We start from the raw sequence: 12599 nt of genomic DNA on the forward strand, positions 1-12599 counted from the left end.
CATGGGAGATGGGTGGTCTCGTACGGTGTCTTGCATTGAAATCTGCTGCAATGACCCGGTTACTGCGTTCACCAGATATCAACACAATTTCGATCTGCTCCTCACGTGTTAACCTCTTCGACATGTCAATGGCTGTTAACAAAGAGAAACTTGCAAATAACTCATGAAAGAATTAATTTACATTGAAACCAAGCACACCATTGTTTTTCTTGTGACATTACCAATAAGTTTGATGTGTCACATGGCCCTCTTCCTATTGAAAAAACAAAAGTTGTATCCAAGATGGCCGACTTCTAAATGGCCACCATGGTCACTGTTGGGTCTAAACTTGGACCCCGCTGACCCCGGGACTTATTCCCGTGAAGGACAAAAAAAGCAAGGCAACAGCGGTCGATCGATTTACTTGCGCAAGGGAGGCCTCGTTGGTATCTCAGGAACGCACTTCGAATCCTACCACAAAATGACCCAGACTCCGGCCTCCACTCACTGCCTTTTATTGGAAAAAACAGTTACAATACACAATAGTTTTACACAAATACCTCCCCTCATAAAACCCCCCTTGGTTACAAAGACAAGGCACTGTATGTGTGTGTGAGTGTGTGTGAGCCTCTCGAGGTTCCCCCCGGAACCTCGAGAGGCTGGGGAGGGGGACAAAGGAATTCCTTTGATCACAGAGTTGAAACAATGTAGAGACGGTAAGCATAAAAATGACAACATTTTACAATTCACTTTAACAGTCACCACCCATCTTGAGGAGTTTGGCCCCTCACATGTACTGATGTGCCACAAACAGCACTTTAATATCACCAACCATTCCCATGTTATTACGGTGTATCCATATAAATGGCCCACCCTGTATAAAACAGTAACCGAAAGGGGAATAGGCTGAAGCCTTGTTGCTTATAATTATCCTATCCTTTACCCACATAGGAATAATCAAATCCTTAACCAAGAAAATAAATAGCATTGATAAATAAGTTAAGTTAACAGTTTGAAAAGAAATCAATGATACATCAAGAAATTAAATCAACACAAAGTTATTCATCAAACCAAATTTCTATAACCTTGTATGATACAAATTTTTTAATTCTTCCTGAAAAATGACAAAGAAAAACACATCTTTAGTTCATCATTAAGTCCATTCCATAATTTCACTCCCAAAACTGACACACATCTATACTTAACATTGGTTCTCACTTTAGGTATTTCAAACACATAAGACCCCAAATCATATTTTCCATCTCTTAGTTTAAACATACTTAAAGGCAAGGATCATCTATGTTAAAATTCATGGACATTATACATTTTAAAACTTTAGAAATGATATATCGAGTGATGAAGAAGAATGCTCAAATTTGTATTTTGTTTGCCTTATATGACATATTGTGCGGAAATTTGGGGGAACACATACAAACCATATTTGGATTAAATTTTCAAATTGCAAAAAAGAGCTATTAGAATAATAAATAAAGTTGGATATAGGGAGTCCACCAACCAGTTTTTTGTAGTATATGTCTTGATGCATTCTCAATCATCCAGGAAAGTAAATCTCCAAGGCAAGGAGAAAGGCAAGTATACAATAAATAAAGGCAGTTCTTATTCAAAGAATCTCATGTTTTATAAAGAACTGAAATAGACTTGGATAATTTCCATTTCACATGTCCTATGTGGGGCTTCCAACAAAGTTCATCATCAATAATTACTCCTAAAAATTTTGTCTCATATACTCTTTCAATTTCAACATTATTTAAATTCAATTTTACTTTAATATTACTTTTACTACCTCCAAATAACAGAAATTTTGTTTTACTTTCATTCAATGATAGTCTATAAAATAAAAACCATCTATTTAAATTCATGAGTTCTGTTTCCAGTGTTTTCAGTAATTTCTTTATGTCCTTTCCAGAGCAAAATAAGTTTGTGTCATCAGCAAACATCACATATTTTAAAGTATCACTGGCTGTACAAATATCATTTATATAAAGTCAAAATAACTTAGGTCCCAAAACAGATCTTTGCGGAACTCCACAAGTCACTTTTCTAAGTTTAGATTTCATGTTATTAATACTCACATATTGGAACCTATTGGATTTTTTACTCTTGAATTCACTCACCACTTCTACAATGTCACTCTCACAGACTCCACCAGGAAACATTGAGTTACATTTACAAAAAGTAGAATATACTTTATCATCATTTCCTCCTGGTACAGAAATCTCTTTTGCCAAGTTGGGACCTACATTAACAAAGTGATCATTAAATTCATTAACTATGCTCTCAATATTCTCATTCACTACATTACCTCTTTTTTTTTTGCCTGTCCCATTTGGTTCTTTAGTCGTCAGAATTTTTGTCTGAAGACCAACAAAGATACCCAATGGATTTACTTTGCCAAATGGATCATCACGGCCTTGCCGTATTGGTCCATTTGATCAACGTTTGTTGTTATTATTTATTTTATTTTATTTTCAGTTGTTACAGACGGGACGGACATGACTGAGGGATAGGAAAGGGAGAAAGAAAGATGAACGAAAAGAAAAACAGAAGAGAAGAGGGACAGTGAGAAAGGGCACTTAAAAAGAGAAAGAAGAGGAAAAAAATCTCCTGGATCACCTGTTGAGAGAAAAAGAAGAGAAAACAAGCAAAAAAAAACAGAGCAACATACTAAACACAACACCATCACATTAATCTAGCTAAGTGTAAACAGCAGTAAATACTAAATATTGAATGTTGTTGTGTAGCAAGCGGGACCGACAGCGCACAATGTACTTGGAAATAGCAGCCAATAAAGGTGTAGTTTATGTCTATGAACAGTGAACACCCGTGTGCACACCTGTGTGGATCAGCACGCTTGTATTCAAAAGGTTTCCCCATGTAATGGTCTGCTAGAGGATGTAGAGAGCCATAGCCCTGTCCCCCCGGGCATGAAGCAGGCATGGAGGAGATCCAGGCTCCAGACATCCAGAGGCCCCAGAGTGCGAGAGCCCAAGGAGGACCACTGGAGGGGCATCCGTGCCACCCTCCTGGGAAGAGCTGAGGAGAGCCCCAGATGAGGGGTCACCCAGTAGCCACGGAGCAGAAGCCAGAGGGGGCTGCAGTGGCGTGCCCGCCGGCTCTGCCGGCAGCCAGCTATGCCAGAGTGAACCGAGCCGCAGGCCCACAGGCCGGAGGCCCGAGGGATCCCTTTGCCCCGGAAAAGGCCTGACCGGGCAACAGGCACCAGGCCCCGCCAAGTAGTCACCGGGAGTGAGCTGGTACATACACTGTACACACAATCACACTCCCCAAACAAACTCTATACCCTAGTACCCTCACCCCTGGAGGGGGAAACGGCACCTACACCCAGGAGATGTTACCCTTTCCCCCGGGGTGGAGGCAAGCAGACCGCCCCAGGCTCCGCAGCAGCAGGGAGGCCCCGCATCCCAGATCCCAATCGAACGGCCAACACCTCCTCCCAGCCCCCCCGCCCCGATGGCCAGCAGAGAACAGGGGTGTGTGAAGACCCCAAACCCTCCCTCCTCTCGCTCATGTGTAGTGTTGCTGCGTGTTGTTCTAAGGTGCATTTAAAACACGGGAGAGCATGGTGCTGCTGCCAGAGAGCAGCAGGTGTTAGCACGGCCCCTCCTGAGAACCCTCAATGTCTACATGGATTTAAAATTGAGAGGTGGGCACCGGCGCCAGAGGTGGGGTTGAATACACAGACCGTCCACTGGACGCCGTTAACGTGCCTACCCTCAAGGCCCTATATGTATGTGTTATGAGAGTATGAGTAATGTGGATGTCTAAGGTGTGGAATAAAATTGAGGCACAGGTGGCCAGAAAGGGGGGGGGATGCCTCCCCTGCACCCTGCTGACACACCTGCACCCCAAGGCCCTACTTGTGTGGGTGGGTGTGTTGGAGCGGGAACAGGGAGGCAGCCGGGGATGGGGAGGAAAAGAAGGGAGGAGCAAGATGCCCCTCCCTGGGGCCAGCTCCCCCGCTGACCCCAGTAGGCACCCCCGTCCTTCGGCACCCACCAAGGCAAGGGAGCCCAGGCCCATCCAGATTGGGGCCTACGGCAGCAGGACCGCCCAGCCTCACAGGACCCGGGGCAGCCCACCCGACCCCACCGCAGAGGAAACTGTACCCACCCTAACATTCAATCATCTCCCAGAGTGCACAAGACTGTAGAAACCCAGGTTAAGTTTATTCTCCACCTCTCCTATGACTCTCCCCCACCTGCAGAGTTCACTCCTGCAAGGATGGAACGAACTCCCTGTCAGTTGAAGAACCCCCTAGTTAGGCCGATACGCCAGAGGCCCCCTGCGCCAGGGTTGAGCCCCTGTGCACCCACCCGCCCACAACCTCGGCGACACACCAACAAGGACCTAAGCCCCCAAGGCCCAGCCAGAGCCCTAGCACGGAGGCGAAGCACCCCAAACCCCAAGCCCCCACGCCTGCCCCGGATCCACTCAGGGGCAGCCAGGCTACCAGGCCAGTAACCTGCGTCCGCCAGCACAGTCCCTGCCCCAGCCCTGCTGTACGCAGCCACAAGGAGAACACCCTCTATGAGCAACCAGAGCCACTAACCAGGTTATGACCACAACCCCTGGGTTAAGCCCTCCAGGTATAACGTCCCTAGAGATTCTCCAGACGCCCTAAGCCTGTCCCTACCTCCACATCAACCACAATGGCGAAGGCTGGACCAAACCACGACCCCCCGCTAGGTGATGGAGCCGATCAAAGGAGCCCAGAGGGATTGATCTAATGTGGTGGCAGAGGCTGTCTCGAGACTAATGTGATCTATTAGATGGTTTCTATATTGCCTAGAATTAAGATCATTTTTATTTTTCCAGTTCATGAGGACCGCTTTCTTGGCAATGCATAGGGCAGTAAAAACCATGTGGACTGTATTAGTTTCTGTAGTGACATCATTCAATTTTCCCAACAAGCACACTAAAGGGGAGTTTGGAATTTTACATTTCAGACACTTTGATAAGTCTTCACATATCCTGCGCCAAAACTTCTGCACTGGTGGACAGAACCAAAGAGCGTGGATGTAATAGTCTGATGTATTGCCTTGACAGTGTGAGCAGTTGTTGGAAGATGTAAAGCCCATCTGGAACATCCGATGACCTGTATAGTGCACTCTATGTAGTATTTTGTATTGTATTAATTGGAGACTGGGATTTCTAATCAATTTAAAGGTTTTTAAGCATATCTGAGACCAGAAGTTTTGGTCTAAGCCGACTGACAAATCTGCTTCCCACTTTGCAATAGGAAGGGATATTGATTCATCTATTTTAGAAAGTGTTCTGTATATTTTAGACAATAATTTAGGGGATTTAAGAGTAAGAAAATGTACCGCGCTTGGTGGTGTTTGCAATTCAACTTGACTGAGGTTAAACTTCTTTTTACTATGGATTTAATTTGTTGATATTCTGAAAATCTTTTCTTGTTGATCCCATATTGTATAACTAGTCTGTCAAATGGAATAAAGTCTGTTCCTTCTAATATATGTTCTAAGTATTTAATTCCTTTACAACTCCAATCTGGAAAATTAATCATATTATTGTTTTGTAATATGTCAGGGTTATTCCAGATAGGTGTACATCTGCATGGGATTAATGAAGACTCCGTTATTTTTAGAAACTCCCACCATGCTGTCAGAGAAGAGCTGATGTTGATGCTTTTAAAGCATTCATGTCTTTTGATGTTTGAGCTGATAAATGGTAGGTCTGAAATCTCTAGATTATTGCATAGTGCCTGTTCAACATCTAGCCAGGGCTCATCTAAGAAGGTACGTTTTAACCATCCTGAGATGTACTGAAGCATGTTGGCTAAGAAATATTGTTGAAAGTTAGGCAGATCTAATCCTCCTTTATCCTTGGTTCTTTGAAGCGTTTTTAAGCTTATACGTGGGGGTTTATCTTTCCAAAGGAATTTAGAAATATACAAATCCAGAGATCTGAAACAATCTTGTGATGGTTTGTTCGGGATCATTAAAAATAAGTAATTTATTTTTGGCAAGATCATCATTTTTATAGTGGCGACCCTTCCCATGAGTGATATGGGTAGAGATTTCCATCTAGTCATATTGCCTTCTACTTTCTTTAGAAGTGGGATGTGGTTTAATTTAGTTAAGTCTGAAAGCTTAGGAGAGACATTAATACCTAAATATTTAATACTTCCAGATTGTAGTGGGGCAGAAGAAGAATTATGGAAGGAGCAGTTAATTGGAAGAACTGTAGATTTTGACCAGTTAATTGAATAATCTGAAACTCTTGAAAACCAGTTTATTAGAGTAATTACCTCAGAAAGGTTGGTTTGAGAGTTTTGGAGAAAAAGCAACACATCATCCGCATAGAGACTGATTTTATGTTCTACGTTCTTACATTTTATGCCCTTAATTGTTGTAGCCTGTCTAAATGCTGCTGCTAGTGGTTCGATTAAAAATTGCAAGAAGTGAAGGGGAGAGTGGGCATCCCTGCCTGGTGCCCCTCAGGAGACAGAAGCTGGAGGATGTCTGGTCATTTGTTCTGACACAAGCTGTTGGGGAATTATATAATATTCTTAGCCAGTTTATGAAAGAGTTTCCAAAACCAAATTTGTGTAAAGTTGCAAATAAAAATTTCCAGTTAACTCTGTCAAATGCTTTTTCTGCATCTAAAGATAATATTGTGGTTTCAATGTTTTTACTGTATGAGTAGTCTATTAAATTAAGTAATCTACGTGCGTTTGTTGATGAGTGGCTACCTTTTATGAAACCAGTTTGGTCAGGATGAATTAAAAGGGGGGTTATTTTCTCTAATCTTTTTGAGAGGGCTTTGCAGATTATTTTGAGGTCTACATTTATAAGGGATATTGGACGATAGCTTGAGGGAAATAAAGTGTCTTTGCCTGGTTTTAGCAGGAGACTAATGTTGGCAGAATTCATATTTGGTGGTAGTCTGCCATTTTCTTTGATTTCCTGCAACATTCCGTGGAATACTGGTGCCAAAATTGTCCAGAATTCTTTGTAGAATTCTGCAGGAAAGCCATCTGGACCTGGCGCCTTATTATTGGGCATACTTATCAGGGCTTCCTGGAGTTCACCTGGCGTCAGTGGTGAATCCAGTGCCATTGCTTGACTGTCTAGTAATTTTGGAAGAGTTATGTTGTCCAGAAACTGATCAATTTCATTTGTAGATGGGTTTATTTGTGGTGAATACAACGTTTTATAGCAGTCCCTAAAAATGTTGTTTATTCTTTCAGGGTCATATATTGTGTTTCCAGATAAATCTTTAACAGCACATATAGTTGTTTTTTCTTTATTTATTTTTAACTGGTTAGCTAGAAATCGACCTGATTTGTTACTGTGTTCAAAATTCTGCAAGCGAAGTCGTTGTACTAGGAATTGTGTTTTTTTATTAATAATTTCATTTAACTCTAGTTTTGTTTTTACGTATTTTGTTCATTATTTCTTGATCTTGGTCGCGTAGGGTTCTTCTAAGGATTTGATGGTTTTTTCTAATTCCTGAATTTTTTTGTTTTCTTCTTTCTTTTTGTGTGATGAGAAAGACATTATTTTACCTCTCATCACAGCTTTCCCTGCTTCCCATAGAGCAGAAGCTGATGTTCCGGGAGTGTCATTAAAGTCTAAATATGAAGTCCACTCTTTTTTAAAATATTTAATAAAGTCTTCATCTTTGAGCAGCGATGTATTGAATCTCCAGTTTTTACTTGGTGTAGCGTTCTTCTTATGTATTAGTGTTAAAGATACAGGAGCATGATCGCTGACAGCTATAGGGTGAATCTCAGTGTCTGAAATATCACTCAGCAGTGAGCTGCTGAGTAGGATACATTCCAGACGAGAGTAGGAGTGATGGACATGTGAGAAGAAAGAATATTCCTTACTGTTGGGGTGAAGGGAGCACCATGCATCACAAAGGCCATAGTCGCTCATATACTGTTTGATTATATTTGTGGACTGCCAATTGCGCTGAGTTCCTGTTGTGTTGTGCCTATCCATTTCTTCATTTAGTCCAAGGTTGAGATCGCCTCCAAGAATAAGTGTGCAATCAAGGTGTTCAGAGAGTGCACTAAAAAATCCGTGGAAGAATGAGGGTTCATCAACATTTGGACCATACATACTTACAATACATAGCTTTTTGTTAAATATTGATAATTTAATAATAAGGAATCTACCCTCTGGATCTATAACTGTATCGAGTACTGTAAAATTAACATTTTTATGTATTAAAATTGCTACTCCCCTTTGTCTAGAATTATAAGAGAATGCAAACACATTAGGAAACTCAAGTGTTTTAAGTTCGTTTAAACCTGTGACAGGCCTGTGAGTTTATTGTAATAAAACAACTTCTGCCTGTAGTTTTTTTTTAAGCTGGTTAAATATCTTTAACCTTTTTTCTCTGGTGCCAGCTCCATTTACATTCCATGTGACAAACCTCAGTGTGCCCATAATTGTGTGTGTATGTCTAATGATGTATGGTGGGTGTTTCATTTAGACGGCTGAAGAGAATGGGGAAACATCACTTGTTTGTAAATAGAAAGAGAAAAAAAAATGTGTGGTCAGAGGCTCCATAAGTCTGACTTTGTGTGTGTATATTCACTAATATGAACAAGCGTGGCTTGCTTATGTGTCCTATAAGTCTGTGTGCACTGAGGCTGTTGTAAATGTGCTGCCGTTGAGCGCATGTGTTTACGTGATCGTGGTGTGTGAATATGCAGAAATAGAGGGTGTTGTTTGTAGGTGAGTGGGGAAGTAAGTGATCATTGCAGTGAAAGAAAAGAGAAAGAAAAAAAACACGAGAACGATGAGCGACAACAAAAAAAGAGAAAAGAAACTGAAACATTACAATTAAAGCAATGATGGAGGGTGACGGTGTTATCTCTGCTATGACATCATACTGATATTACTAGGTTAAACACATGTTAAAGGAGAGAATGTGAATGAATAAGAAAAGAGTGTAGCGGGTCCTCATCTGGAGTGCAGTCAATATAACCACGGAGTGGTGCCGGGGTCGCGGTAGAGCTGTCCATCCACGTAGAGCCGGTCCACGGCGATGATAGCGCGGGAGCCTCTCTGGATGAAGCTACGTCGAACTGGGAACAGGACCTCGCGTCGTTCCAGGATCTCTTTGGGGAATTGGTCGTTCACGCTGAAGTCCGTTCCTTTCAGCTCCCTGCCGCGACTCTTCACCTGTTCCTTCAGTTTGAATTGGCCGAATTTGGCCACAATTGGACGTGGTCTCCAAGTCGGCGACCTCACGGCCCCCAAGCGATGCACTCTTTCGAAGGCGATGTTCTTTACGGTGTCCTCAGGCAGCTTCAGGTGGGTTTTAATGAAGGTTTTCACCGTTGCTTCCGCGTCCTCTCTGGCAGATTCTGGAATACCAGAAAACACAAGGTTGTCTCGCATGCTACGGGCTTGTAGATCGATAACGGATTCTTTTATTTTTTTATTTTCTGTGTTCAACTGGGTCACGTTATCGGTGAGAGATTTGACCGACTCCCGTAGTGTGGCATTTTCAGCGTTTCCACCTGCTACATTCTGAATTCCAGGGATTCTCTCAGAGATTTAAATTCCCGGTGTAAAATCTCCACAAAGGACAGCCTCGCATTGAAACTGGACAATCGCTTGTCGATTGACGCCAGGATGTCTGCAATGTCTTTGCCGGCAGGCGATGTTGTGCCGGGGAAGTCTGCCGGGCGACATCTCTTCGATGACGGTGTCTCAATTTTGGCCGGGGAAGATGCACTCTGAGCCTTCTTCATTACTAAATCTTGGAAGCACCGGTCGATGTAATCTTGGAGAGCGTCTAAACTCTCCCCGTTGTCCTCCAGGGTGTTAGAGATGATAGGGCAGATATTGTTAGTTATATGACAATTGGTTAGTTTATTTGGCAATACTGAAGCTTAAAGAAACTTTGTTAAATTCTACGCTACCATTCGCTTTTTTTCCACCAAATCTCCGGCGTCTGACGTCACCTACAACATGGGTCACTTACCTTTTCCCGTCCCTTACCTTTTCCTGTCCCCACTGTAATCAATCTGCTTTTCCTCTTGAAAATGAAGTTGATCGTTTATTTCAAGCACTGAAAAGACAGGCAAGTGATCACTTACATCTGTGACTAACAGTCCACTATGTATCTTGCCATCTATCTTACTGACAAAAATATTGTCGATCAAAGTGGCACTATCCATCATTATTCTGCTCGGCTTTAGAATCAATGGATGGAACCCAAAACTACACATTGTATCAACAAATTCTGAAGTCTTATTATGGTTATTTGCCTTCAATAGATCAATGTTAAAATCACCACAAAAAAAAGGCACCTTCTCTTTGTGTTTTTCTAATATTACAGACATTTCTTTGGTAAAGTGGTCTGTACAGGACGCAGGTGTACAATAAATTCAGCTAACTAATATGTTTTTAGATCTTTCAACCTGAATTTTAATGGTTAAACATTCCATCAAGTTATCAATCACAGCAGTCATATTGTCAACAACTTTACATTTAAGATACAAAATAATAAAAATAGCAACACCTCCTCCTCTTCTATTCTTCCTATTTTGCCAAAACGTTTCATAGCCCTCTAGTCCACCCTGCAGTTCTCTGTCATCATTCAACCATGTTTCTGAAATTGCTACCACTGCAAACTTATTTTGGAATTGATCTAGATACTCTTTGATTTTAGAAAAATTACTGTAAAAAGACTCCGACTGTTAAAGTGGATTAATGAAAAACATTTTATCTTCGGATCCAACTCTCCCCCACTATAATATTCACATATCATATCAATATTCTGATAGAGGTGGATATCTGGATCAATACTATTATCCAACTCATAAAATTTATAATCATGAGATCTAAAATATTCATTTTTTTTCTTTTTATTTTGTTCACACATTTACATGCATAGTTATTTTTCTCACACTTATCAGATATTGTTCATATCACAGTCAGCAACACAAGCATTTCTTTTCTACATGTTACGGCCGAGAGGGCCAGGCTGTGGGTGTGGACTCAAATGCAGACACAGAGGGAGGCAAAACGGGCGTGAACACAGTGCTTTATTTACAGTGCCTAGTTAAGTTACAAAGCAGGAAACTATCAATGCTATGAACGGAGAATGCTATGAACTGTGGAGGCTATAAACTGAGAACTATGAGGCCAAACTATGAACATGAAACTCTGACTGAGTGCTATGACTAGGTGCAAGATTTCATAGACGGATCCTGGGAATGGAAAAAAAAGGGGCAGCGGCTTGGGTGGAAGTACACAGTCACTATAATGAGAAAAGACAGGCAGTCAGTGGCAGTCTAGTGAATCATAGCCGAAGGATTAGACTGTGGTGGTTAGGGCTTACGCGTTGCAGGTGAACGTGTCATTTGAGGAGGGGGTGTCCAAGGGGGTCCGAGTGAGAAGTGTCCAGAGAGGGTCCAGAATATACTTGGAGCAAGGGACCTGGCAGGGAGGCAGGCAGGTGGAGTCTTATGATGAAAAGGAAGCAACCAGATGACAGAGAACCAGCGTCCAGGCGGAGATGTGTGTAGTTCAGCTTGTGAAGCGTGACGGCCAGGTTGGTCCTATGACAAAGAAAACACGGTGAGGAGAAATGCAATTGTTAAGGGGCTCTCACAAGGGGCTTGGTGGCTGAGCACTAACGTGAGTTAGCAGTAGATCTGGCAGAGGTCTGTTGTAGGCGCTGGTCTTATATGCTGGTGACTTGATTGGAATCAGGTGTGAAAGCTGATTGGAGTCTCTGCCTGAAGGTGGAGCCCAGCAGAGTGGAAAAACCCCGCACTCACCCAGACCATGACACTACACTGAACTCTATTTCTTTTGTTTAAATCTCTCAAGATCTGCAATGTCTCTGACAAAAATAACTTTGGCTTCTTCTGGTGTCCCATTAAGTCTTATGAATACCTTACAGTTCCTCGTCCAGGTGTGCCTTTCCTTCTTCAATAGTCTTGCCTGTCGTGCAATTTCAGCATTTCTCTTGGTGAGATGCTCATTCATATATACGCCGGTTCCCTTTAACTTTTTTCCCATCTTTAACAGTTCAACTTTATATTTCCTGTTCATAAATCGTAGTATGATAGTTGGCATCTTGGTATGTTTTTGTGGAATAGTATGACATGCAGCTATGTTTTTGCTATCCAAAAGAATGCCTTTGTCTTTGAAAAACTGAATAACTTGCTGCTCAAGCAAATCCTTTTCAGCTCTTGGTGCATCTTCCCCCTCCTTGTCACCTGCTGCTCCGTGCATAGGTGTAGTGATTTGTCTTCAGTCCAGAAATCATCACATCTTCCATTCTTGTATACTGCTCCAAATCTTCAACTCTTTTTCCAGCTTATCTTCAATCTTATCTTTTTCCTTAATCACAATCTTCAGTTGTCTTACTTCTTCAATTAAGTCCAGTAGTCCTGCTTGCTGTTTCACTACCTTACTCAATTCCTCTGACATAAAGTTAAGAGACTTCTTAACCTCTTCAATATCTTCTGATAACCTCTTAGTTGTCATGTTTCTTGATCACCAATTTAAATTCTTAGAAGACAAAATGAATTCCAGGCATCAGGTTATCCAGTTGGCCAGGTGTTACTTGTAGAACAT

At 41.9% G+C, this 12599-nt stretch overlaps 1 long non-coding RNA gene across 1 annotated transcript; it reads right to left on the reverse strand.

The window, feature by feature from the left end:
• Positions 1-10885: 10885 nt before the first annotated feature.
• Positions 10886-11663, reverse strand: LOC106097243 (uncharacterized). The gene is made up of 3 exons (XR_001223543.3): positions 11652-11663; positions 11353-11572; positions 10886-11271 (listed from the first exon to the last, which is right to left on the reverse strand). It is a non-coding gene; the product is annotated as an uncharacterized LOC106097243 (long non-coding RNA).
• Positions 11664-12599: the final 936 nt, after the last annotated feature.

Source organism: Oreochromis niloticus, linkage group LG20 (genome assembly GCF_001858045.2).
Source record: "Oreochromis niloticus isolate F11D_XX linkage group LG20, O_niloticus_UMD_NMBU, whole genome shotgun sequence".
NCBI lineage: Eukaryota > Metazoa > Chordata > Actinopteri > Cichliformes > Cichlidae > Oreochromis > Oreochromis niloticus.